Source organism: Staurois parvus, unplaced genomic scaffold (genome assembly GCF_062004578.1).
Source record: "Staurois parvus isolate SC_StPar_1 unplaced genomic scaffold, SC_StPar_1.0 ptg000395l, whole genome shotgun sequence".
Taxonomy (NCBI): domain Eukaryota; kingdom Metazoa; phylum Chordata; class Amphibia; order Anura; family Ranidae; genus Staurois; species Staurois parvus.
The window spans coordinates 855823-880420 of NW_028318191.1; the positions used below are offsets into that span (position 1 = coordinate 855823).

A 24598-nucleotide genomic window follows, 5' to 3' on the forward strand; every position below is an offset into this window, starting at 1 on the left:
CAACAGACTCTGTCAAAAGCCTTTTCCTTGTCCAAAATAAAGAGTTTAAAAAAAAAGTCCACATTGACAGACAAAAGGTATAGGGAGCATTTGTAGTTTAAGAGTGGCGAGTTGCTTTGCTGGGTTTTTTTTTTGCCTTCCTCTGGATCAATGGTGGGTATGGGATTCTAAATTATTTTTTTTTGGTTAAACTGGATGGACTTTCTTTCAGCCAGACTAACTATGTAGCTATGTATTTAAATTATATAATATGAAGACCTTAATAAAAGGGTTTTGAGACTGTGTGTAAAGTTCTCTTTGCTTAACCAATTCAATACTGGGCAATTTTACACCTTCCTGCCCAGGCTAGTTTTCAGGTTTCAGCGCTCTCACACTTTGAATGACAATTGCACAGTCATACAACATTGTACCCAAACTAAAATTTCATCATTTTCTTCACACAACTAGTGCTTTCTTTTGGTGGTATTTAATCACCGCTGGGGTTTTTATTTTTTGCTAAATTAACAAAAAAAGACCAAAAATTTTGAAAAACACGTTTTTCTTTGTTTGTTATAAAAGTTTGCAAATAAATAATTGTTCTTCATAAATTTAGGCCAAGATGTATTCTGCTACATGTCTTTGGTGAAAATAACCCAAATTAGGATGTATTTTTTAGTTTGTAGGAAAGTTATAATGTTCACAAACTAGTGTATAGATCTGAATATTGATCAATCCTGAAGAACTGACAGCCAATCTAATTTCTTGAGGTCCAAGAATGTCAGAACAGTACAGATATCCCCCAAATGACCCCTTTTTTGCAAAGTAGACAGTTTGACGTACTTTATAAGTGGCATGGCGAGTTTTTTGAAGTTGTATTTTTTTTTGTCATAATTTTTTGGAAAATGAAAAAAATTAAAAAATTAGTTTCACTATTTTTTTTTTACATATTGTCACCAGTGCAGTACAGCATCATCATATAACTGGCATGGCGGTGATCAGGGACACTGACTGGTGACAGTATAAAAAAAAAAATTATATACATATTTTTTTTTCTTTTTTTTATTAAATTTGTTTTCTTTTTTTTAAAGATTTTTTTTTTCATATTTCACTATGACCAAGTAGTACAATGTTACCATAGTAACATTGTACTACTTTGGGGAAGTGATCAGTATTTTTTTTTTTTTTTTACACAATTTGCTTATAGCAAAGAATTACTTTGCTATAAGCAAGCATTTACCTGAATGAAATCCGATTCATTCAGGGTTTTTATTTTTTTTTTAATTTTTTTTGTGCTTAGCTGTGATTTGGCCACAGCTAATCACATGACATGTGCATGTGATTAGCTGTGACCATTCAGAGCTAGACACTAGTATACAATGGATGGCATGAATGAAGCCATCCATTGCATCCATTGTATACAACTGTCATGTGACCTGCTGTGATTGGTCACAGCAGGTCACATGGTACCGGCAACGGGGGCCGATACTCAGATCTGTCATCGGCCGTGTCTGAGGTACATGGCCGGTGACAGATCGCGCCGTTGCGCGGCTCTGCGGGAGCGCAATCTGCGCATGTGTGGGAAGACGCCATATGGCATCCACCCGGAACGCTGATGACATTTGCCGGCCGCCATTCGGCCATAGGGCGGGCGGCAAATGGTTAAGACAAGCAAATCCTGGAATACAATTCAAGTAATACTGTACTTCTAAATGCAGTTCTCAGACAAGAGAAATCTGCATTTCTGCCACTAAGCAGCACTGCAGGGGAACGACTCCAATTTAGTTTGCTTGTGGGCTCTATCTTGTACCTCCTACAGTTGAGTAATTGTTGGGATACAGTAGATGATGGTTTCTGTTCTCCTCCCAGGCCTTAATTGATAGGTAAGAGTAAAATTAGTTTATCTTTATAACCTTTAAAACATCCTACTGATGTTCTCCACAATCACAGCATAAGGATTACCTATAGTCTGTTCAGTAAATTGTTTTTTCTGTTCCTCTCAGGAAAATGGGAAGACAAACATCTAGAGCAGCGTTTCTCAACTGGGGTTCCGCCATGACCCGCCCATCCATCACAGGCAGAAGACTGGTAGATCACACACCCGCATAGCTGACAGTCAAGCTGCAGAGTCGCAGAGGAAAATAACTTGCATCACTGTCCTGTGCCGGTCCCAGTTGTCCCTTTTCTCCTGTCTGTCCCAGGTGCCTGTGTGTAACATCACTTGGGAGGAAAGGAGAGAGGAAGGTGGGTGGGGATCAGCGTGCCAGATATGATCCAACAGCTTTCCTGAGCTACTCTGCATGAGGAAAACTGCTAAAGAGCCCAGTATTGTGCCTTCCAGTATTATTTCCTCCTAGCCCCCTGTACTGTACTGTTTTCTCCTGGCACCCCTGTACTGTTTTCTCCTGGCACCCCTGACGACCTGTACACGGTTTATCTCAGTATTGAGCATCTGTACGAAAAAAAACAAAAAAAAACAAAAACAAGCAAGTTTCAAGTTGTGGAGGTAAGTTTTAACATTTATTTTGTTTGATGTGTTAAGAATAATCACATCAGTGTTCCAACAGCCGTAATATGAAAATTTCAAGGGTTCCCTGATATCGCAGACCTATTTCCCGGGGTTCCTCAAAGGAAACCCTGATCTAGAGTTTGGAAACAAATCCACAGTGCATTCTCTGCTGAGAGCAAAGCTGCAATTTGCAGTGTAACAAAATGGCTTTCAAATTTGAAAGACTGGTCCACACTGATTTTTTTTCTTCAATTTTTTCAGGTTTTCATGGTTTTTTTTTTTCCCCCATGGCTTCAAAATTTTACATCTCTAATCTGCACAGAGGCAAGCAATGACAATGTGACCTTAAAGAAAGTCCCTTTTACAACATTTTTCAAATGTAAAGTAAAAGCGGCATCTTAAGAACTGAAAACCTGTGATTTTAGGGTTATAACCCGGCAAGCAAAAAAAAAAAAAAAAATTATACCTTCACAAAAACACAGTAGCCAAGCATATATCAATTACAATTGTATATTTTCACTAACCCCTAAGTGGCACAAACTGAAAGAAATTGTACAGACAGCACTGAGAAAAGTACTGGCCTTGTATGACATGAGAATTTAATGCTAGAGCTACTATACCTACAGACTTTATCTTGAGGGCAATGCAAAAAAGAATGCCCCACAACTAGAATTTTGTTTACTGGAGTCTGCCTAGTAAAAGATGATTTCTGGATGCTATAGATTAATGCTATTTTTGTGTAGCTTTAACCATTTGACCTCCATAAGGTTTTACACCCTTCATGACCAGGGAATGTTTGCTATTCAGTACTGTGCTACTTAAACTGGCAATTGCTAGCTCATGCAACACTGTACCCAAATTAATTTTTTATAATTTTTTCTCACAGAAAATAGAGCTGTTGTTGGTATTTGATCACCACTGGGTTTTGTATTTATTATATAAATGAAAAAGATCAACATAAAAAAAAACAAAAAAAACAATCTTTTATACTTTGTTATAAAAAGTATCCAATAAAATCAAATAAATAAAAATAAATACATTTAAGCCAAAATACTTTGTGCTACATATCTTTGGTAAAAAAAAATCCTATACGTGTATATTAATTGGTTATATACACACACACACACACACACACACACACACACACAGAAATTTATGCAGCTTTTGCTTTCCCAATTCCTATCATATTTCTTGAGGTGCTAAAATGACAGGACAGTACAAACACTCCCCAAATGACCCCTTTTTGGAAAGTAGACACCTCAAGGTATTTGTTAAGAGGCACGTTGTCGTTTGAAGATCTTATTTTTTGCCACAAGTCTATTTTTAATACAAAGTTGTCATTTTACTGACATATTTCTCACAAACATCATGGGTATACGTGGCATTACACCCCAAAACACATTCTGCTACTTCACTTGAGTATGGAGATACCACGTGTGAGACTCTTTGGAAGCCTAGCCACGTGTGGGGGCCCATTATCCAATGAGCACCTTCAGGCTTTCATAGTGCGTAACGTGTGCATTTGATTTCCTGACTACCTATCATAGTTTCTGGGGCCTTAAAATGCCAGGATAGTACAAGCACCCCCAAGTTACCCCTTTTTGGAAAGTAGACACTCCAAGGAATTTGATAGGGGGCATGGTGAGTATTTTCCAGATCTAATTTTTTATCACAAGGCTTTGAAAAATTAAAAAAACCCATGCCAGAAATGAAAGTGTTTGAAAAGGTGTGGGACCAGTGGATTAAGTATCTGATGGGTGACCCTCAGACGATGCTCAATTGAGAAACCCTCTGGAGGGAGAGAGCCAAAGCATGGAGTCATGCTCCCCATGTCATCTGGGCATCTGGGGGGGCTCTACTTGACTCTTTTTTCCTCAAATTCTAAAGCAGTATGTATAGCCTGTGGCCCTCTCACAGAGCTTATACATTTTGACCCCATATCTGGCACACTTGTTAAAGAGATATTGCTTGATTACAAGTCTGCCAGTAAAATATACAGGAGACTCCTTGTCAGCGATCTCGGGTTTCTCCATGGCGCACGGGTCTGCGCATGCGCGGAAGTCTAATGCAAACAAACACACGGGCGCGCGCCTGGCACCAATGACAGCACAGGGCGCACTATTTAAACCGACTCTTGCATGCTCAAGTTGCCATATGGTCTTGTTCCTGCTTGTTCCCTGTTATCCTGTGAAAGTATCAGCCTGACCCTGATTGCTGTTGACCGTCTCCTGCCCTGACCCCTGGCTCGTCCGACTATTCTTCTGCCTGTTCCTGATTATCTGACCTCCTGCTGCTGAACCTGGCCTGTGACCTGACCATTCTCTGCCTGCTGCTCTGTACTGTTCCGCTTCCACTGTTACCGACCCGGCCTGTCTGACTTCGCTACTGCTTTACGGATCCATCCGTTGCTGTCTGGGCCTGCTCTGCCTCTTCACATCAGGCTCTTATCCTGCTATGTGCCACTGGCGGCTCCCTCTACTACAGCTGGGTGTACCCAGGGGCCGCAACCGGGTCTCAGTCTGCTCCAAGTCCATCCCCACCATCAGGGGCTCTGGTGAACAAGCAGATTGGGGCTTAGACTCCGGGCCCTGGGGAAATCCGGTCTGTGGAGCTCTAGAGCTACCGTCAGTAGGTACCTGACAGTACCTGCGCCTGGAAGAGGACCATCCCTTCTGGATGAGATTTGCCAACATCTGGCAGCACTCACTCAAGCAGTCAAGATGCTACAGGAGGGATATACGCACCTGGAAGGACGTATTCAGACCCTAGCCTCACCGGCGTCCATACCTCTGGATCCGGCTTCTCCACCTCCACCCAGGAACTCCACGGAACCCTCCGCTGGAGCGGTGGTCACACTACCTCCACCTGAACCCCGCGTGCAGACAACGGAGCGTTTCAATGGGGATTGAGGGAGGTTCAGGGCTTTCCGGAACTCGTGCCGGTTATACTTCGACCTGCAGCCGCGGACATTTTCCTCAGAATCCGTGAAAATGGGGTTCATCATATCCCTACTGCAAGGTGAACCCCAGGGCTGGGCCCACCGTCTGCTGGAAGCCCGCCATCCACATCTGAATTTGGTATCTGCGTTCTTCGAGGCAATGGTGCAGCTATATGACGATCCGCAGCAGGCAGCTTCTGCTGAGGCGGCCCTGCACACACTCCAACAAGGTCGCCGAGCGGCGGAAGACTACGCCTCTGACTTCAGACATTGGAGTGGAGACACCAGATGGAATGATGCAGCCCTGCGTCATCGGTTTCGCTTGGACCTGTCTGAACCGCTTAAGGATGAGCTAGCTAGAGTGGGCATACCCGACTCTTTGGAAGATCTGATAACCCTGGCCATTCAGATCGACCGCAGGCTGCAGGAACGTAGGCTAGAAAGGTCCAGCCAAGGTCAGAGACCGACATGGGTGTTACCTCGAATCCAGTCGAATCCCCTTGTTAATAACCAGAATCCTGAGACTACCAACATACCCGAGCCAATGCAACTGGGACAGATTCGACCTTCGCTGACATTTGAGGAACGCCAAAGACGTCTGTTAAATAACCTCTGCCTTTACTGTGGGGAAGCAAGATACTTTGTGCGCTTCCATTTATGGAAACAAATAGATACAATGTTTCAACCGCTGTATGGAGTGAATGTCAGAGAACTGTCAGAAATAGCGGAGCTCTGCAGATACACTTAGCGGAGCTCTGCAGATACACTTTTTGCCGGCTTGGAATTCTTCTTATTTTCATCCTACTTCTTCTTCTTCTTCATCCTCAGAAGAAGAAGTAGGATGAAAATAAGAAGAATTCCAAGCCGGCAAAAAGTGTATCTGCAGAGCTCCGCTAAGTGTATCTGCAGAGCTCCGCTATTTCTGACAGTTCTCGGACATTCAATCCATACAGCGGTTGAAACATTGTATCTATTTGTTTCCATTTATGTTTCCATATATTGTCTCGGACCGAGGGGTTCAGTTCACCTCGAAGTTTTGGAGAGCCCTGTGTGAAATCTTAGAAATCAAGCTATCCTTTTCTTCCGCATACCATCCGCAAACAAATGGGCAGACCGAACGGACCAACCAAACCCTAGAGCAATACCTCAGGTGTTACACTTCTTTCCTCCAGGATGACTGGCTGGCACTCTTGCCTTTAGCGGAATTCTCCTACAATAATGCGAGTCACTCCGCCACCAAACAATCCCTGTTTTTTGCCAATTATGGGTTTTATCCTACATTCTTGCCTGATCTGATTCCGGAAATTTCGGTTCCTTCCGCTCAGGATACGCTGGATTTCTTTTCGTCCAATAACAAGGTGTTGCAGGAGGCAGTCGCAAAGGCTCAGGAAGACAATAAGAAAGCCTTTGATAGAAGAAGAGGCGAATTGATCTTGCACCTGGGAGACCAAGTCTGGTTGGCAACGACCAATCTGAAGTTGGAGTGTCCGTCAAGGAAATTGGCACCCACGTTTGTGGCCCATCCCGGGTAAAACGTAAAATTAATGAAGTTGCTTATGAGCTAGCGCTTCCTGAATCCTTCAAGATACATCCTGTCTTCCATGTGTCTCTGTTAAAACCTGCAGCACCGGATCCTTTTCCACATCGTAGGTCTAGACCCCCGGAGGCCATAGACATTGATGGAGAAGAAGAATTTGAGGTTGAAGCGATCTTAGACTGTAGGAAGATGAGAGGTCTAACGCAGTACCTCATTGAGTTGAAGGGCTATGGCCCAGAAGAAAATTTGTGGGAACCAGCCAAAATGTCCATGCTACAAGGTTAATAGAAGAATTTTTTCATAACCATCCGCATAAGAGAAGTCAGTTGGGCATCCGGAGGCTGCCATTAAGGGGACGGGCAATGTCAGGGATCTCTGGTTTCTCCGCGGCGCACGGGTCTGCGCATGCGCGGAAGTCTAATTAATGCAAACAAACATACGGGCGCTAGGACATAGGTGCCCGTGGCAACAATCGCAGCCGCGCATGGGCACTCACGCACGCGCCTGGCACCAACGACAGAGCAGGGTGCACTATTTAAACCGACTCTTGCATGCTCAAGTTGCCGAATGGTCTTGTTCCTGCTTGTTCCCCGTTATCCTGTGAGAGTATCCTGTTGTCGACCCAGCCTGCCCTGATTGCGGTTGACCTTCTCCTGCCCTGATCACTGGCTCGTCCGACTATTCTTCTGCCTGTTTCTGATTATCTGACCACTTGCTACTGAACCTGGCATGTGACCTGACCATTCTCTGCCTGCTGCTCTGTACTGTTCCACCTCCACTGTTACCGACCCGGCCTGACTGACTTCGCTACTGCTTCATGGTGTGTTCCGTCCATCCATCCTGCACGGATCCATCTGTTGCTGTCTGGGCCTGCTCTGCCTCTTAACATCAGGCTCTCATCCTGTGCCACTGGCGGTTCCCTCTACTACAGCAGGGTGTACCCAGCGGCCGCGACTGGGTCTCAGTCTGCTCCAAGTCTATCCCCACCATCAGGGGCTCTGGTGAACAAGCAGATTGGGGCTTAGACTCCGCGCCCTGGGGAAATCCGGTCTGTGGAGCTCTAGAGCTACCGTCTGTAGGCACCTGACACTCCTTTATGCAGATGCTTTGGTTGGGGGTGTATACACATCTGCAAATTTCTGGGCCAAGTAATATATGAGGGGCTGAATTTTGTGAAGCCAATCATAGTCAGGCTTGTCCCGGGGAAGACAGGGGTTACTGATGCTAAAATGCATAAAAAGCATTATAAGCTCATGTGTTTTAATAGCTTTTGCACCAGAGAACAGAAACATGATACATCAGGTCTGTGGACCTATATGACTACTATTCATTTTTTTTTTAAATGCCCATGTTAAGGGTTAGACCCAAAAAAGTTTAACATTCAGAAACTGTGATAAGTTTCCACCCAAATGGCCAGGCAAGGTATGAATTTGGGTTGGTGGCGATGTACTGTTAGGAATTAACAGTACTTTGGTTCACAATCAGATTGAAGGGGTCTTGCTGTTTCCACCTGAACCCTGGGCTGGACTGTGAATGAAGGGATAATGGGTGCTGCTGAATCTGGGGGCAGCCAATTAGCGTTTGTAAGCACCTCTGTAAGGCTATTATGGGCTCTATGAGCCTGTGCTCAAATTCTAGGTGGCTGCAGTTGCGTTACACTAAGAGTGCTAGCCACCTCACCAGCCTGTACTGCACTGCTGGTGCTCACCACTTCACCATGAAATATTGCACCGCTTGTGTCTAAAAGGCCAGGATGTACTACACAGCTGGTACTTGCTAGATCACCAAAAATAGTGCAGCACTAGTATGAGCATAATCATGTCTTTCTAGCACTTCAGCATTATGGGGTTGGGTATGCCTGGTTTTAGCACCATTGTCCGAGCTTACTGTCAGGGTGCCGCTGCATTCTACAGGTTCATATTCTGACAGTGAGGCCTCCTCTTCGCTCTCATCTGTCATGCTCAGAATCCTGTAGGTCTCTTCACTAGTGTACCTTTTTGGAGATTAACTTTACAGGTACCTAGTGGCGACTATGGGAAAAAGAGCTCCTGGCTGTAGCATTTAGGAACTACTTGCCCGCTAGAAATAAAATTAAAGCAGAACTGCACTGCATCTGAGCATCACAAATCAAAACTGCTATACAATTTTTCGTTTCCAGTACTTATTGAAAAGTTTTACACAACACAAGGAAAAATACAATTTCCAAAAATCATTACAACATGACAATGTTATCACTGCGAATATACAGATAAATGGCATTCAGGCATAGTGAATGGAATTTGTTTTTAGAATCAAAAGGCATGTACCACTAGTTATCAGAATATTTATAGCATTTATAGCATGGCATGAAGGGAACCCAATACACATTCAATACACAACTCCATTAGCTGTCTATTACATACAACCTATCAACTACCTCAGGATGATACACATCGAATGAGGTAGAGAATGTTAAGAAGCACAGTATATGTTACCCGTTAACCTTGTAAGCACAGTATTCACCGTACATTCCCATCAATGCAGGCTACTTTTCCCTCAGATGAGGGAATCACACCTCAGGTGGTACAAGCATAGTCATTAACCCTGAGATTGTTGTAATATAACTATATTAAAGATAAGAGGGCTAGAGAGTCTAGAAAGGAAAATGAAAAGAAAGAAGGGGTTAGGGGCTGCGGTCTGGCTCACTCAGTCCGAGGGTCGCCCAATAAATATTTGACCCAAAAGTCCCACACCTTTTTAAAGATTTTCCTTTTATCATTTAAGATCGCTGATAAGCGCTCGTTTATCATTATCCAGGAAAGTTTATGAGTTGGTCGATAGGTAGAATAGCTGATTTCCAATTCCTAGCAACAGTAATTGTGGCTTAAACAAATATAAACGTGATTAGTTGCCTTCGGTATCTGGAGGCTTCCTCTATCTTGCATCCCAATAAGGCATGCAAAGGAGATTTGATCAGGTTAACGTAAGGGTATAGTTGGAATTATAAACTCTAATCCAAAAGCTCCTAATTTTAGGGCATTTCCCACCATATGTGGTAAGCTGTACCTTCCTGACCACAGCCTCAGAAACATAAAGGAGACACACCGGGGAACATAGGCGGCCAATCTAGCCAGTACCATGTACCACCTTAATAGCACTTTATTATTATTATACAGGATTTATATAGCGCCAGTTTGCGCAGCGCTTTACAATATAAGGGAGACAGTACAATTACAATACATTTCAGTACAGAAGGAATAGGAGGGCCCTGCTCGTGGAGCTTACAATCTAAAGGAAGGGGGAGGTAATACAAAAAGGTGATAACTGCGGGGGATGATCCGGCGGAGGCGATTCAAGTACAGTTCTTAGGTGGAGGTGGGGTAGGCTTCCCTGAAGAAGTGAGTTTTCAAAGATCGCCTAAAGGCAGACAGGGTGGGGGCTGACCGGACATGCTGTGGTAGGGAGTTCCAGAGGATGGGAGAGGCTCTGGAGAAGTCCTGGAGGTGAGCGTGGGAGGAGGTGATGAGGGAGCTAGAGAGGATATCATGGGAGGAGCGGAGTGGGCAATTTGGGCGGTATCTGTGGATGAGGTTGGTGATGTAGCTAGGGGCAATGTTGTGGATGGCTTTGTAAGCTGTGGTTAGTATTTTGAATTTTATACGTTGGGTTAGTGGAAGCCAGTGGAGGGATTGGCAGAGAGGGGCAGCAGTCGCTGATCGGTTGGCAAGGTGTAGGAGTCTTTATAATTCGCCTCAATAGTTGAGGTGTTCACTAGAGACTTTAAAGATAAGTGAACTCCTTATCACGAAGTATCAGGGCTAAAGGACAATAGGGAGATTTGAAGTTATGAGACTTGGTCTGTATGTCCCAGATACCTAATGAGAAGAAAAGGGAAGGACATAGAATCAAGGGCTGTTCCTTTGCTGGCAGCCACAAAATGTGAGAAATTGGTCTGGATGAACAGGGACAGGATTCCACTTTCATGAGGCCTATAAGAATGAAAATTATCTGTGACAACTGGGCAGCATAAAAATATTTGAGCAAATCTGGAACCTCCAGTCCTCCTCTCTGTTTTGGCGTAAATAATGTAAGCTTGTTCACTGTAGGCCTCTCGTCTCTCCAGACAAACAATACCAATTTCCTTTGAAAAGCAAGTTAGAACAAACAAGAGCCACTGGTAAAGTGTGAAAAAAGTATAAAAGGCGTGGGAGGATGTTTATTTTCAGTGAGTGTTGTCTGCCAAACCATGAAGGAGGGTGAATTTGCCAGATCGGCTGTGTGTTGTTTATATAGTGCTGGATAGTTTCTAGAGTAAAGGGAGTTCAAAGAGGGCATTAAATTGATCCCTAGGTCTATGGTCCCTAATATGGTAGGGCTTCAGACTGTCAATGGAACCCATATGAGGTTTTCAAGATCTCTACAGTGTTTTCCTGCAAGGATATCTTCAGTGCCTATGACTTTTCATGGTTTATTTTGAGGCCTGAAGTTTTTGAAAAGGGCATACACAGCATACAAGTTGGGAGGGGTGGTGATAGGCAACAAGCACTATAGCAAAAGGTCGTCCGCAAAAAGAGCACATTTGTGCTCCTTATCTCCACAAATTATCCTCTTGATGTCTATACAGTTTCAAATGTTGATAGCTAGGGGTTCTAGGGCCAGTACAAACAATAACGAAGATAAAGGACAGCCCTGGCAAGTCCCTCGATGAATAGAAAGGGGATGCGAAACATACCCTTTTACTATCAGGAACGCAGTGGGAGAATTATACAAGACCTGAAGCTTGGACAGAAAGTGTGTACCAAAGCCATATCGATTGAGGGTATGGAAAAGATAATCCCAGGACAGGGAGTCAAATACTTTGTCTAAATACAACATCATCCCATGTCTGGCACCTCGTCCATCCTAGTCAGAGTGCATCCCCGATATATCGATGACCCATCGTGTTTGGTCTGACGCTTGGCGGTTCGGAACAAATCCTGCTTGGTCAGGGTGGATATATTGGGCCAAAAATTCAGTCTAGATGCAAGTACTTCAGACAATATTTTTAAATCTGTGTTTATCAGGGAGATGTGTCTATAATTGGAACAGTCCCTGTGGTGCTTCCCAGGCTTTGGTATGATGTGTATATACACAGCTTTCTCTTGGGTCGGGAGATAAGAACCTCACTGGACTTCATTAACTACTTGAGCCCCAGCCACTGCATTAAAACATTTGCAGGGCGGCATGGCTGCGCAAAACCACGTTTTAAAACGTGGTTTTGCAAAACAGGTAGGGGGCGCGCGCCCGCCCTACCTGTCCCGCGGGTGTCAGCAGCGGGTCTCAACCGCCGTGTCACGGCCAGACATTACCGTCCGTTTCCCCGCGATTAGCGGCAATCGCTGACAGAGATCAGGGCTGCATTGTTTACACAAGCCCTGCTCTGTCAGTTGCCTGTCAGCTCCTGACAATCTGAACCGGAGAGAAGAGTTTATTTCTCCGGATCAGCCTGTCCCCATCCAGCACACCCCCGCTTCCTAGTAAAACACTCCCCTCACACAGTTAACCCTTTCAGTGAATAAAAATGTTAACTCCTTCCTCCCCAGTTCCATTAGTACAGTGTCAGTGGTTTTTTTTCTTTCACTGATCACTGTATTGATGTCACTGGGGATGTCAGTGACCCCAAGTCAGTTCCCCCCCAGGGTCAAAATGTCCGCCGCAGTCCCACAGTCCTGCCATAAGTCGCTGATTGCCGCCATATGTCGCTGATCGCCGACATTATTAGTATAAATAAAAATTAAAAATCCCAGTATCTTTCCCTCCATTTGTAAACGCTATAACTTTCATGTAAACCAATTAATTTACACATATTGGGATTTTTTTTTTTTAGCAAAGACATGTCTCAGAATGCATTTTGGAGGAAATTTGTGACAAAATTTGATTTTTTAATTTTTTTTACTGGACATGTTTTATAGCAAAAAGTCCAAAATATTGTTTTTTTTTCCTCAAAATTGTCAGCCTTTTTTTATAGCGCAAAAAATTAAAAACCGCACAGGCGATCAAATACCACCGAAAGAAAGCTCAATTTGTGGGAAAAAAAGGATGTAAATTTAATTTGGGTGCAGTGTTGCATGACCGTGCAATTGTCAGTTAAAGTAACGCAGCGCCGTAACACAAACCTCTTCTGTAACCGCTTCCTGACCACCATACAGCAGAAATACTGCTACAGGGCGGCATGGGTACGCAAAATCACATATATATATATATATATATATATACATATATACACGTGATTCGTGTGCCAGTACTAGTACCGCTCTACCTTTTGGTAAACTGGCGAGTACCAGCGGTCTAGTACATCCTGGTCATTCACATACCTCTTTTTTTTGGAGATGTTTTTCACGGAATATCTGTATGCGTTGATTGTGGATCAAAGCAATTTATATGCACAACAATTTATTGCCGCCAAGCCAAATTCAAACCTTGCCAGACCATTTGCATGGAAACTCATTACGGTTTTCAAATTTAAATTTTTTTTGGGCCTAACCCTCAACATGGGCATTACTAAAAGAAATGAATTGCGGTTGTATTGGTCCACAGATCAGATTAATCATATGCCGTGTTCTCTGCTGCCATGGCCAGGCATAGATATGAGAGTATAATGTGTTTTATGCATTTCAACGACAATACACTGTCATCCTTGGGGTGACCCTGAATTTGACCGGCTCCACAAAATTCCGCCCCTCGCAAATCACCTTAACCTAAAATTTGCAGATATCTATACTCCCCAGCAAAACATCTGCGTTGAGGAGTCCCTCATTAATTTTTCTGGCCGCCTTGCATTCAAACAATTTCTCCCCTGCAAGCGTGCCAGATATGGGGTCAAGATGTAGAAGACCTGTGAGAGGACAACAGGCTATACTTATAAGTTTTGGATTTACGAGGGAAAAGATAGTCACGTGGAGCCCCCCCGAAGCCCAGACTACATGGGGAGCAGTGGCAAGATAGTTTGGGACTTGGTGTCATCATTTCTCCATATATGGTACCACTTATACGTGGACAATTTTTATTCAAGCGTGCCACTATTTAGACATTTATTCAGTCTTGGAACTGGCACTTGTGGCAAAGTGTGACCTAATGTGTGCCCACCATTAGAAGTGGGTGGATGCAGGGTGGTATATTCTAATTGTGGGCATACCACACACTTTTTCTGGCAGAGATTTCTTCTCTATTTTTCATTCATTCCACAGGCTGCATACAAAAAAAAAAACAAAAAACAAAACAAAAAAAACAAAACATAGCATATATAACCAACAAGGACCAGCGATGTACTGGTACATCACTGGATTTGAATGATTATACCAGGATGATGCCTACAGCTGCAGGCATCATCCTGGTATCGTTTTTTTCAGCCGGCGATCGGCTTTCATGTTAAAGCAATCCTAGTGGCTAATTAGCTGCAAGATTGCTTTTACAAGCAGTGGGAGATTATGACCCCCCTCCCCCTCTGCCTTCCACGGCCTTCTCGGGCAGTCCCGTGCCATCAGGGGAACCTGAGAATGCAGCCGGTGTTTTTGCCAGCTGACCATAGAGCTGAATGGAGACCAGAATGGTGCCAATCATCTCTATAGTCTAAGAATTCGGAAGCTACAAGCATGTCATCACTTCAGTTTCGCAGGATATACACAGCGCCATTTGTAAATTGGGAAAGCATCTGATCACGCCGATTTTGGTTTGATTAGATAATGTAAGAGCAGAGGGGATATCTAGAGTCTGATAGACCCCAGATTTCTCAAAAAAGAATATATGACAATGCCCATTGAAGTTATAGGGGTAATTTGCATTCCCTGTTATAGCATTAAAAGTGATCAAAAAATAAAAAAGGTACAATGTAAAAATAATAAAAAGAAAAAAAAAATTGCCCCTCCCACGCGCGCACACCTGTGTGCACAAGCCTTGACACTGTGCCGTTATGTATACAGCGGTTGCACCATGCATGTGAGGTATTGCTGTGAACGTCAGATCAAGGGCAGTAATTCTAACACTAGACCTCCTCTGTAAATCTAAAATGGTAGCTTTTAAAGCGCTGCCTATGGATATTAAAAATGTTTGCAGTTTGTCGCCATTGCACGGAGCATGCGCAGTTTTAAAGCATGTCATGTTTGGTATCTATTTACTTGGCATACCATTATCTTTTATATTTTACCAAACAATTGGCCAATATATTGTATTTTTGTGCATTAAAAGTAAAAAAAAAAAGTGTATTTTTTTTTTTTTTAATTTGCTTTTGAAAAAAAAATCGCTGTGCAAGTACTATGTGCTATAAAAAATTGTAGTACCCACCATTTTATTCACTAGGGTGTCTGCTTTAAAAAAAATATAATGTTTGGGGGTTTAAATTAATTTCCTAGCAAAAAATACTGATTTTTTTTCATGTGAACAAAAAGGCTTGGTCTTCAGGTGGTTAGAAGAGTGAATCATGTGTGGCATAAACTTCTAATGCTGGGCATAAAACGCCCCCACCCCCCAAAACGACCCCTCTTTGGAAAGTAGTCACACCAAACTATTTGCTGAGAGGCATGTTGAATCAATAGAAGAATTTATTTTTTTACCACAAGTTTTTGAAAAATTACAAAAAATATATATATATATTTTTTTTTTACACAAAATTGTCACTTAAATGATTTACTGCTCACACATGCCATGGGTATATGTGGAATTACTCCCCAAAATACATTTTGCTACATCTCCCGAGTATGGGGGTACCACATGTGAGAGACTTTTTAGCAGTCTAGCCAAGTACAGGACCCCAAAATCCAATAAGCACCTTCAGGCTTTTAAAGGGCTTTATTTCCTCATTACACTTCCAGACTACCTATCACAGTTTCGGAGGCCCTGAAATGCCAGGATAGCACCTAACTCCCCCAAATTACCCCTTTTTGGAAAGTAGACGCCCCAAGGAATTTGATAAAAAGCACGGTAAGTATTTTGCATATCTCATTTGTTGCCACAAGTTTTTGGAAAATGAAGAAAAAAAAAACCAAAAACATATTTTTTCTATTTTTTTTATATTTCAAAACCTTGTGAGAAAAAATGAGATCTGCAAAATACTCAATATGCCTCTTTTTAAATTCCTTGGGGTGTCTACTTTCCAGAAAGGGGTCATTTGGGGGGGTTTGGGGCTATCCTCGCATGTCAGGGCCTTCGAAACTGTGATAGGTAGTGAGGAAGTGTAATGAGGAAGTTACGCACCTTCAGGCTTTCAAAGTGGTCATTGGATTTCAGACTCCTGTATGTGGCTAGGCTCCCAAAAAGTCTGACACATGTGGTATCCCCATACTCAGTAGAAGTAGCAGAATGTATTTTCGGGTGTAATTCCACATATACCCATGGTTTGTGCGAGAAATAACTCATTTAAATGACAACTTCGTGTAAAAAAAAAAAAAAAGTTGTCATTTTCCAGAAACTTGTGGAAAAAAAAATAAATCTTCCATGGACTCAATATGCCTCTCAGCAGATAGCTTAGTGTGTCTAATTTCCGAAGAGGGGTCATTTGAGGATGTTTGTTCTATCCTGGTATTTTAGCACCTCAAGAAATGGGCAGTCAGAAAGTAAAAGCTTTCTAAATTCCATTATCTATACCATAGTTTGTAGACGCTATAACTTTCACACAAAGCAATCAATATACACTTATTGGGATTTTTTTTTTACCAAAAACATGGAGCAGAATACATTTTGGCCTAAATTTATGACAAAATTTTAGTTTTTTTTATATATTTTTTATGACCAAAATGAGAAAATATTGTTTTTCAAAAAAAAATTTTTTTTTTCTTAAATTTTTGTGGTTATAGCGCCAAAAATAAAAAGTGCACAGGTGATCAAATACCACCAAAAGAATGCTCTATTTGTGTCAAAAAAAGGACATAAATTTCATTTATGTACCGTATTGCATGACCGTGCAATTGTCCGTTAAACTAGCGCAGCGCTGTATAGCAAAAAAAGGGCGTAAATTGCAGTATCTATACCATAGTTTTTAGACGCTATAACTTTCACACAAAGCAATCAATATACACTTATTGGGATTTTTTTTACCAAAAACATGGAGCAGAATACATTTTGGCCTAAATTTATACCTAACTTTGAGTTTACTATATATTTTTTATAGCTGAAAGTAAAAAATATTGTTTTTCTTCAAAATATTTGGTATTTTTTTGTTTATAGCGTGAAAAATAAAAAACACACAGGTAATCAAATACCACCGAAAGAAAGCTCTATTTGTGTGAAAAAAAGGACGTAAATTTTGTTTAGGTGCAGCATTGCATGACTGCACAATTATCAGTTGAATTAGTGCAGCGCCAAGTAGCAAAAAGAAGCCTGGTCATTAAGGGGGGTAAATCCTCAGGAGCTCAAGTGGTTAAAGAAGGAATACAGGTGGGGTGCTAGAATATCTTGGTACTTCCGGTAGTAATGACTGAAAAGCCAATGGGGCCAGGTGCTTTAGAGGGGTATAAGTTCTTGATAGCCAATTTAATTTCCTCTTCTGAGAATTCTTTGTCCATAATCTCTGAATGGGTTTGTTTTAATTTAGGTAAAGCTGGGCATACACGTATAGATTTTCATTTCAAGAATATTCATTTGATTTTCTAATCGGTCGAGGGACCACATCAATGTTTGTTTTCGACTGCAGTGACGGGAAAATTCGAAAGGGAAGGAGGGAAAACTTATGTCGCTCAAATGAATTTTCGGCCAGTGTATGTGGTTATCGTTCAGAAATTACATTAATTTTAAACTCAACCTGACCACCTCCAGCAGCTCAAACAAGCTTTAAAAATTCTGGACTTTGAACAGATGTGGAGAAGAGAAGAAGACTGCAGATAAACAGGAGTACCTTTTTGCAGAGTCCTTTACTGAGAATTCAGGCCTTTACCAAGAGGAGGAAGACCCCCCCCTTTAAGCAGGAGACCCCTTCCGTCTATCCAGCTGTACGAGACCTCTGGCTACCTGGATCTACTCTGGATTAGCTCTACATCCTTAACCTCTTGCCGACCGAGCATAGCCGAATGACGGCTTCACCGCGGCCGGCCAGTTCTGAGTGGACGTCATATGACGTCCTCCCAGAACGCGCTCTCCTGCGCGCCCCAGGGGGCGCGCACCCGGCGATCTCCGTGATCGCTGTGTCCTACGGACACAGCTTATCACGTGATGTGGTGAAAGGCCGATCCCACCGGCCTTTTACCACGTGATCAGCGGTGTCCAATGACACGCTGATCACAGGGAAATGCAAGTGCCGGTTCTCGGCTGCACTTTCCTCACGCTGTCAGATCGTGAGGAAAGTACTGCCGAGAACCGGCAGTTGTCAGAGCGGGGATCGGCACCGATCATCAGGGCACTGATGATCAGTGCCCTGATGATCGGTGCCCAGCAGTGACACCCGCAAGTTCCGCCCAGCAGTGCGCCCACTAGCCCCACCCACCCGTTCCCAGCAGTGCCCCCACCTGTGCCCAGCAGTGCCCCCACCTGTGCCCAGCAGTGCCCCCACCTGTGCCACTCTGCAGTGCCACCTACCTGTGCCCAGAAGTGCCACCTACATGTGTCCAGCAGTGCCACCCACCTGTGCCCACCCACCTGTGCCCACCACTGCCACCCACCTGTGCCCACCAGTGCCACCCACCTGTGCCCACCCACCAGTGCTGCCCACCAGTGCCACCCACCAGTGCTGCCCACCAGTGCTGCCAGTCAGTGCCACCAGTCAGTGCCCAGGGGTTGTGCCAGTCAGTGCCCAGAAGTGATGCCAGTCAGTGCCGTCTATCAGTACCCATCATCAGTGTCACCTATCAGTGCCGCCTATCCGTGACCCCTAATTAGTGCTGTCTATCAGTGCCGCCTATCCGTGCCACCTCATTAGTACTGCCTATCAGTGCCCTTTAGTGCTGCCTATCAGTGCCGCCTATCAGTGCCCATCAGTGCCGCCTCATCAACGCAAATCAGTGAAGGAGAAAAAATACCTGTTTGAAAAATTTTATAAAAGATACAAATAAACTTTTTTTTTTTTTCAAATTTTTTGCACTTTTTTTTTAATTTATAGCGCAAAAAGTAAAGCGCCCAGTGGCAATTAAATACCACCAAAAGAAAGCTCTATTTGTGAGAAAAAAATGATCAAAATTTCATATGGGTACAATGTTGCATGACCGCGCAATTGTCAATCAAAGTGCGGCAGCGCTGAAAGCTGAAAATTGGCCTGGTAAGGAAGGGGGAATAAGTGCCTGGTAGGCAAGTGGTTAAGGGAAGATCAACCCACTTTGACCAGACCAGTTCTCTCCTAGATTGAGGATCTATGGGCTTTGATGCATACCGCTTACTTACATCTGTCTTCTGGTGAGTGCGCATTTCTGCTTTTCTTCACGGACTGCCACCATTGATTTTCCACTTGTCATCTGGCACGTTTTTATGAATAGACTTTAGTGGATTTTCTTTCAGACTTTATTATCTAGCGCTGAACTTTTGTTGATATTAATATTATTACAAAGGTCACATAAGATAAGGATAAATGTATAAAAATATGATCTGTCCTCGAATACGTGCCATGCACATGGGAGGAGTAGGTATAGTCTCCAGTGGAGATTCTCTCTAGTGGAGAGAGATTGTTCTCCCACCAAGCATCTGTTAAATCATAGAGGTGCAACTGGCGAGCGAATTTATTTTTATTCTTTGGGACATGCTTGAGGACGGTTTTATTAGGGTCAGGTTGTTCAAAATCTGATCCAGTGGTACGTTGCTATCGGCATCCAGAACCACCTGTCCCTTTGCCTTGGCAAGCAGGACTGCCAGCATTTCGCTAAAAAATCTCTTTACCCTGAATTCAGGACATAGTAAGAGATAAAGGAAACCTGATGTTCATTAATACATCTCAACTGGAAAGTTAAGGAGTGAGACTTGCCTCTAAGTGAAAGAGAGCCTAAATGGAAAAGACCACTGATACTTTTCATACTGATGATTCAGCAGTAGCTGTTAGAGTGGCTCGAGATTTCTGCGTTTTTGGACTGTGGATGCGGCTAAATCCGCAAAAGCTGGACAGGTGCACCAAACAATGATAAATCTTGCCGATTCCTGGCTGCCAACATCAACTTTTCTTCGATTCTGTAGTAATGCGGTTTGATGATCAAGTCTCAAAGCAGACCTTCTGACTGAGGGGTGGTCAGGGCCCAATGGATTATGTTAACTTCCAGTTGAGGTAGAATATCCGGGATGAGAGTTTCTGGAAGGCCCCTAATGCATACATTATAGCAGTGGGACCTATTCTCTAGATCCTCTATTTTGGCATAGGCCTTATCCAATTTATTCTGAAGCTCTGAGATCAGGCCAGTATTCTGATTCACTCTAGCAACTGTGCCATCCACTTTGGATTCGATGGTATGGAAGCTTTTCCCAGTACTCTGTATGTCCCATTTAAGATCAGTAGTAATGATGGAGCAAACTTTTGAGAGCTCTTGCTGCAGTAGCGTAGAAAAACAGGCGATAAGCACAGCATCTCCTGAGTAGGGAGCCAGCTGAGGAACAGGTAAACCAGGAGCAGGGCTAACCTGGCCAAAAACTAATTCAGCCATATTCTTATCCTTGGAGGAAGCTGGGGAGGCTATAGGTTCCTGGGAGCACAGAGTCGCTGGAGATGGAGTTAGAGAGAACTCTCTCCCTGAGGTCCTGTAGGGAGAGGACCCTGCGGTCCTGCATTCAAGTCTGCTGAGGATTAGAAGGGGAAGGATCATGCTTTGCCGCTGTTGTGTCTGCCCAGGGAAGGAAGGGGGGGCGCGGCTCCCCGGTGATCCCTTTCCTTATACAGCCTTCTTTTTTTGGGCTGTCCCGATGCCCGGCAATGCATCTCCCTCTCCAGGTGCTTTGGGGCACTATGAAAGCTTGACGCCTGCTTTCCTGGCTCTTAGAATTGCTGTGGTCTGCTGGCAGTGTGTGGAGCTCGCTCAGGGCATGCCTGGTCCTGAGTTAACGTGCATGCACACTCTATATAATTCATATTTAATATTCAACACAAACTTCCACACCCATCCATGTCTCCATGCTTTATTTTGCTGAGAAATAATTTTGGAAAACACCCCCTGGCATTTTCGGCAGTGGCCATCTTGAGTAAGGGCAGATGATTCATGTAGCATTTACTTCCTGCAATCCGTCTGCCCTTAGCTCAGGGATTGGCTAAGCGGAGAACCCTCCCTCTCCACCTGAAGACTCCTGGGATGAATTACATCATTTGCCTAGACATGAAAAAATGTATCAGAGATCAAAAAATAATACTGACGTTGCCCTTTTTGGGGAAGGGGGGAGGAGGGGTTTAAACACAAGTGCTGGCAGTGATCAGGGCTGGTTCTGCAAACACTGCAGTTTTGAGGACACTAGTATATTTGGGATACTAATATAGTTCTGACCGTGACCAGGATACCGATCCGTCCAATCATTCTACTAGTAATGGCAGTGATCAGCAAGTTATAGAGTGTCTGTATTAGTATTGCGGCAATCTGGAACTAGTTGATATTGGCTGGGACACTTACTCTGTTGCTATCTGACGTTGCAAGTGACACTATTATAGTGATAATACTGTACACTGTACTAATGACACTGGTGACAGGACAATCAAAGGGTTAACTGGAGGGCAATCAAAGGGTTAAATGTACCCAACAATTGTATGCAAGTGTATATGTGCTAATTTTACACAGGACCTGGCTTTCTTCTTTCCCCAAACAAACAGGGCTGTGCGGTGATTGGTTAAAACCAGCTGACAAACATGTGCTGTAGCCAATCATGTACTCACCCTAAACCCAGAAGAAAAGGCCACAACGTACGGGTACATTGCATAGTCTGTACTGGCCACCTGCAGTATATGTACTGTGAGTGGGTGGCAAGTGCTTAATTACTAAGCTATTTAATCTTGTGTTTGTTTTGGTTATTTTGGATGGGTAAATATAAATGACACCAAGTCACAACAGAAGCTTTGTTCACAGGTTCAACCATACCACAAGCTGTTGATGTATTTATGACTTTCAGTATTTTAACATACAGTGGGTAAAGAAAAGACACCCCTCCCCCTCTTGCAGCCTGAAATGAAACGTTTTATCCAGCTGTATCTACTCAGTGCAGCTTATAACATCCAAGTGAAAGATAGAACACCAACATGTAAAAAAAGAAAATAAAAATTCACAAACAGAATTACCGAGTTGGAAAAAGGTTCACCCGCTTGTGTCAGTATTTTGTTGAACCACCTTTTACTTTAATTACAGCCTTTAGTCTGTTGGGATGTGTCTCTATTAACTTTGCACATCTAGACTTTGCAATATTTGTCCACTCTTCTTTGCAGAACTGCTCAAGTACAGTTAAATTTGATGGTGACCATTTGTGGACTGCAGTCTTCAAGTCATTCTACAGATTTTCAATGGGGTTTAACTCTGGGCGCTGACCAGGCCATGTGAGGACATTCACCTTCTCCTTCAACCACTGTGTGGTCATTTTTGCTGTGTGCTTGGGTCAATGTCATGTTGGAAGATAAACCTTTCAACATGACAATGACCAATTGACAACTTTCTGGCAGAGGGCAGCAGATTTTCCTCAAGAATTTGATGGTATTTTTCCCCATACATTTTTCCCTCTATCCTGACAAGTGCTACAGTCCCTGCTGCAGAGAAACACCATAGTGAGCTGGATTGGATTTCCACCAGACATATAGTTTAGTGTTGAGGTCAAATAATTCCATTTTAGTCTCATTTGACCTTAACACCTTTTTCCATGTGGCCTCAGAATCTTCAAGGTGAGGAGTGGCTTTTTCTTGCAACCCTCCCATACAAGCAAAATTTGTGGAGAATTTGTGATATTGTTGTCTAATGCACACGACCACTCTGTCAAATTCCTGTAACCACTTCAGAGTTGCTGTAGGCCTCTTGGTAGCCTCTCTGGCCAGTTTCCTCCTGACTCTTTCATCCAGTTTGGAGCGACGCCCTGATCCAAGGAAGGTCTGTGTTGTACCAAATACCTTCCACTTCTTAAAGCAGAGTTCCTCCCCACCCAAATACTGTAGCTGCTGACTTTTAATATTACGGCACTTACCTATCCAGGGATCCAGTGGTGTTCTCGCCTCCAGCCGATTCTTCAGTCAGCTACCAGGTGCTGGGGCCTCCATCTTGACTAAGTAAAACTGTCAGTGAAACATTACGGCTTCACAGTTGGTTTCCAACTGCCCATACGTTAAGCGTGCTGCGCTTTGTGAATGGCCCACAGTCTTCTGGGACCTGTAAAAAGTGTCCCAGAAGGCTGTGGAGGGAAGGAGGGGGGGCTGAACTTCTGGCTCATTTCACCATGGTGAATTGAGCTGAGAGTGGGAGCAGATATCTGTCAAAACCAGGTACCTGCTCCCCCCTCCCCCCAAAAGGTGCCAAATGTGGCAGCGGGGTGGTTGGAGGCAGATATGTGGAGCTTCCACATTTTGCTTTAAAAATAGCCATCACTGTGCTTCTAGGCATTGATAAAGCCTTTGAAATTTTTTTGTATCCATCTCCTGACTTGTGTCTGTCGACAAATTTATCCGGGAGACCTTTTGACAGTGCCTTGACACCCATAGTTGATTGTTTGCTTTAGTTGCACTACCAAGGACTAAAATGCTCCAGGAAAGCTCTTTTCGTGCTGAGCTAATCAAAAAGACTACAGCTGATCACATTTGAAAGTCAAATGACTTTGTATGCCATTGAGAAGATGATTACCTACACCTGGTTGAGTTTTCATTTTTAGGGGGGGGGGGTAATTCTTTTTCCAACTCAGTGATTCATTTTTTGAATTTTTCCCGAGGTGTTGGTGTTATATCTTTCACTTGGATGTTATAAATTGCATAAAGTACATACAACTGGATAAAACAAACTGTGTGTCTTCACTGCAGGCTGCAAAACAACAAAATGTAATTATTTTAAAAGGGGGTGATTATTTTCTATACAGATTGTATGTACTTCCTTGAAAACATAATGTTAAAAGCAAACTGAACTATGCTTTAAAAGTGTTTGTGCCTTCCTCTGAATTACCTACAGGATCAGGCAAACCAGTCACAAACCTGGATAATGTAAACTGCAAGCAAATAATGACTGAATGCATAAAACAAAAAAAACAGAGGAAATTAGTTTAAGCCTTATGCCACAATGATCAGTAGATCAAGAGTTACAGAAGGCTTTAGCTTCAAAAGACTTTCTGTGAAAGCCAAAGCTGCCTTGGTCCTTTCTGCCTGCCAAGCCTAGCCTCCATGCTGTTCCTTTAATATACTAGAAATTCTCATTAGCCAATATGGAAGCTCGGGAGCTGAGAAGGATAACCTTTGTTAAATCACTTTCTTAAAGCACAGTCTGCATTTTCCCAGATGTTTTTTGCAGGTTTACTGTAATAGTTTGGGGTCTAAGAATGCAAGTTTTTTTTTTAAGTCTACAAGCAGTTAAAGCCAAACTCTGGAGCAAAAAAATTTTACTTTATATTCCTCAATAGCCACAAATAATATAAATCCACTTTGTTGTCACCAAATGCCTTTACACCCCAGATATTATATTACCTTATAAATATAGAAGTGACATCATCACTGTGCTGTACATAGCCTGCGCAGAGAGCAGAGTTGTGGGAGGCACCCAATATGCTTAACCTACTACAGTCTGCCTGC

The 24598-nt window shown here is 43.2% G+C and overlaps 1 protein-coding gene across 6 annotated transcripts in view; it reads right to left on the bottom strand.

The window, feature by feature from the left end:
* Positions 1-24598, bottom strand: part of LEMD1 (LEM domain containing 1) — a 201257-nt gene that overhangs the window by 30220 nt on the left and 146439 nt on the right. The gene's annotated exons all lie outside the window — the stretch shown is intronic.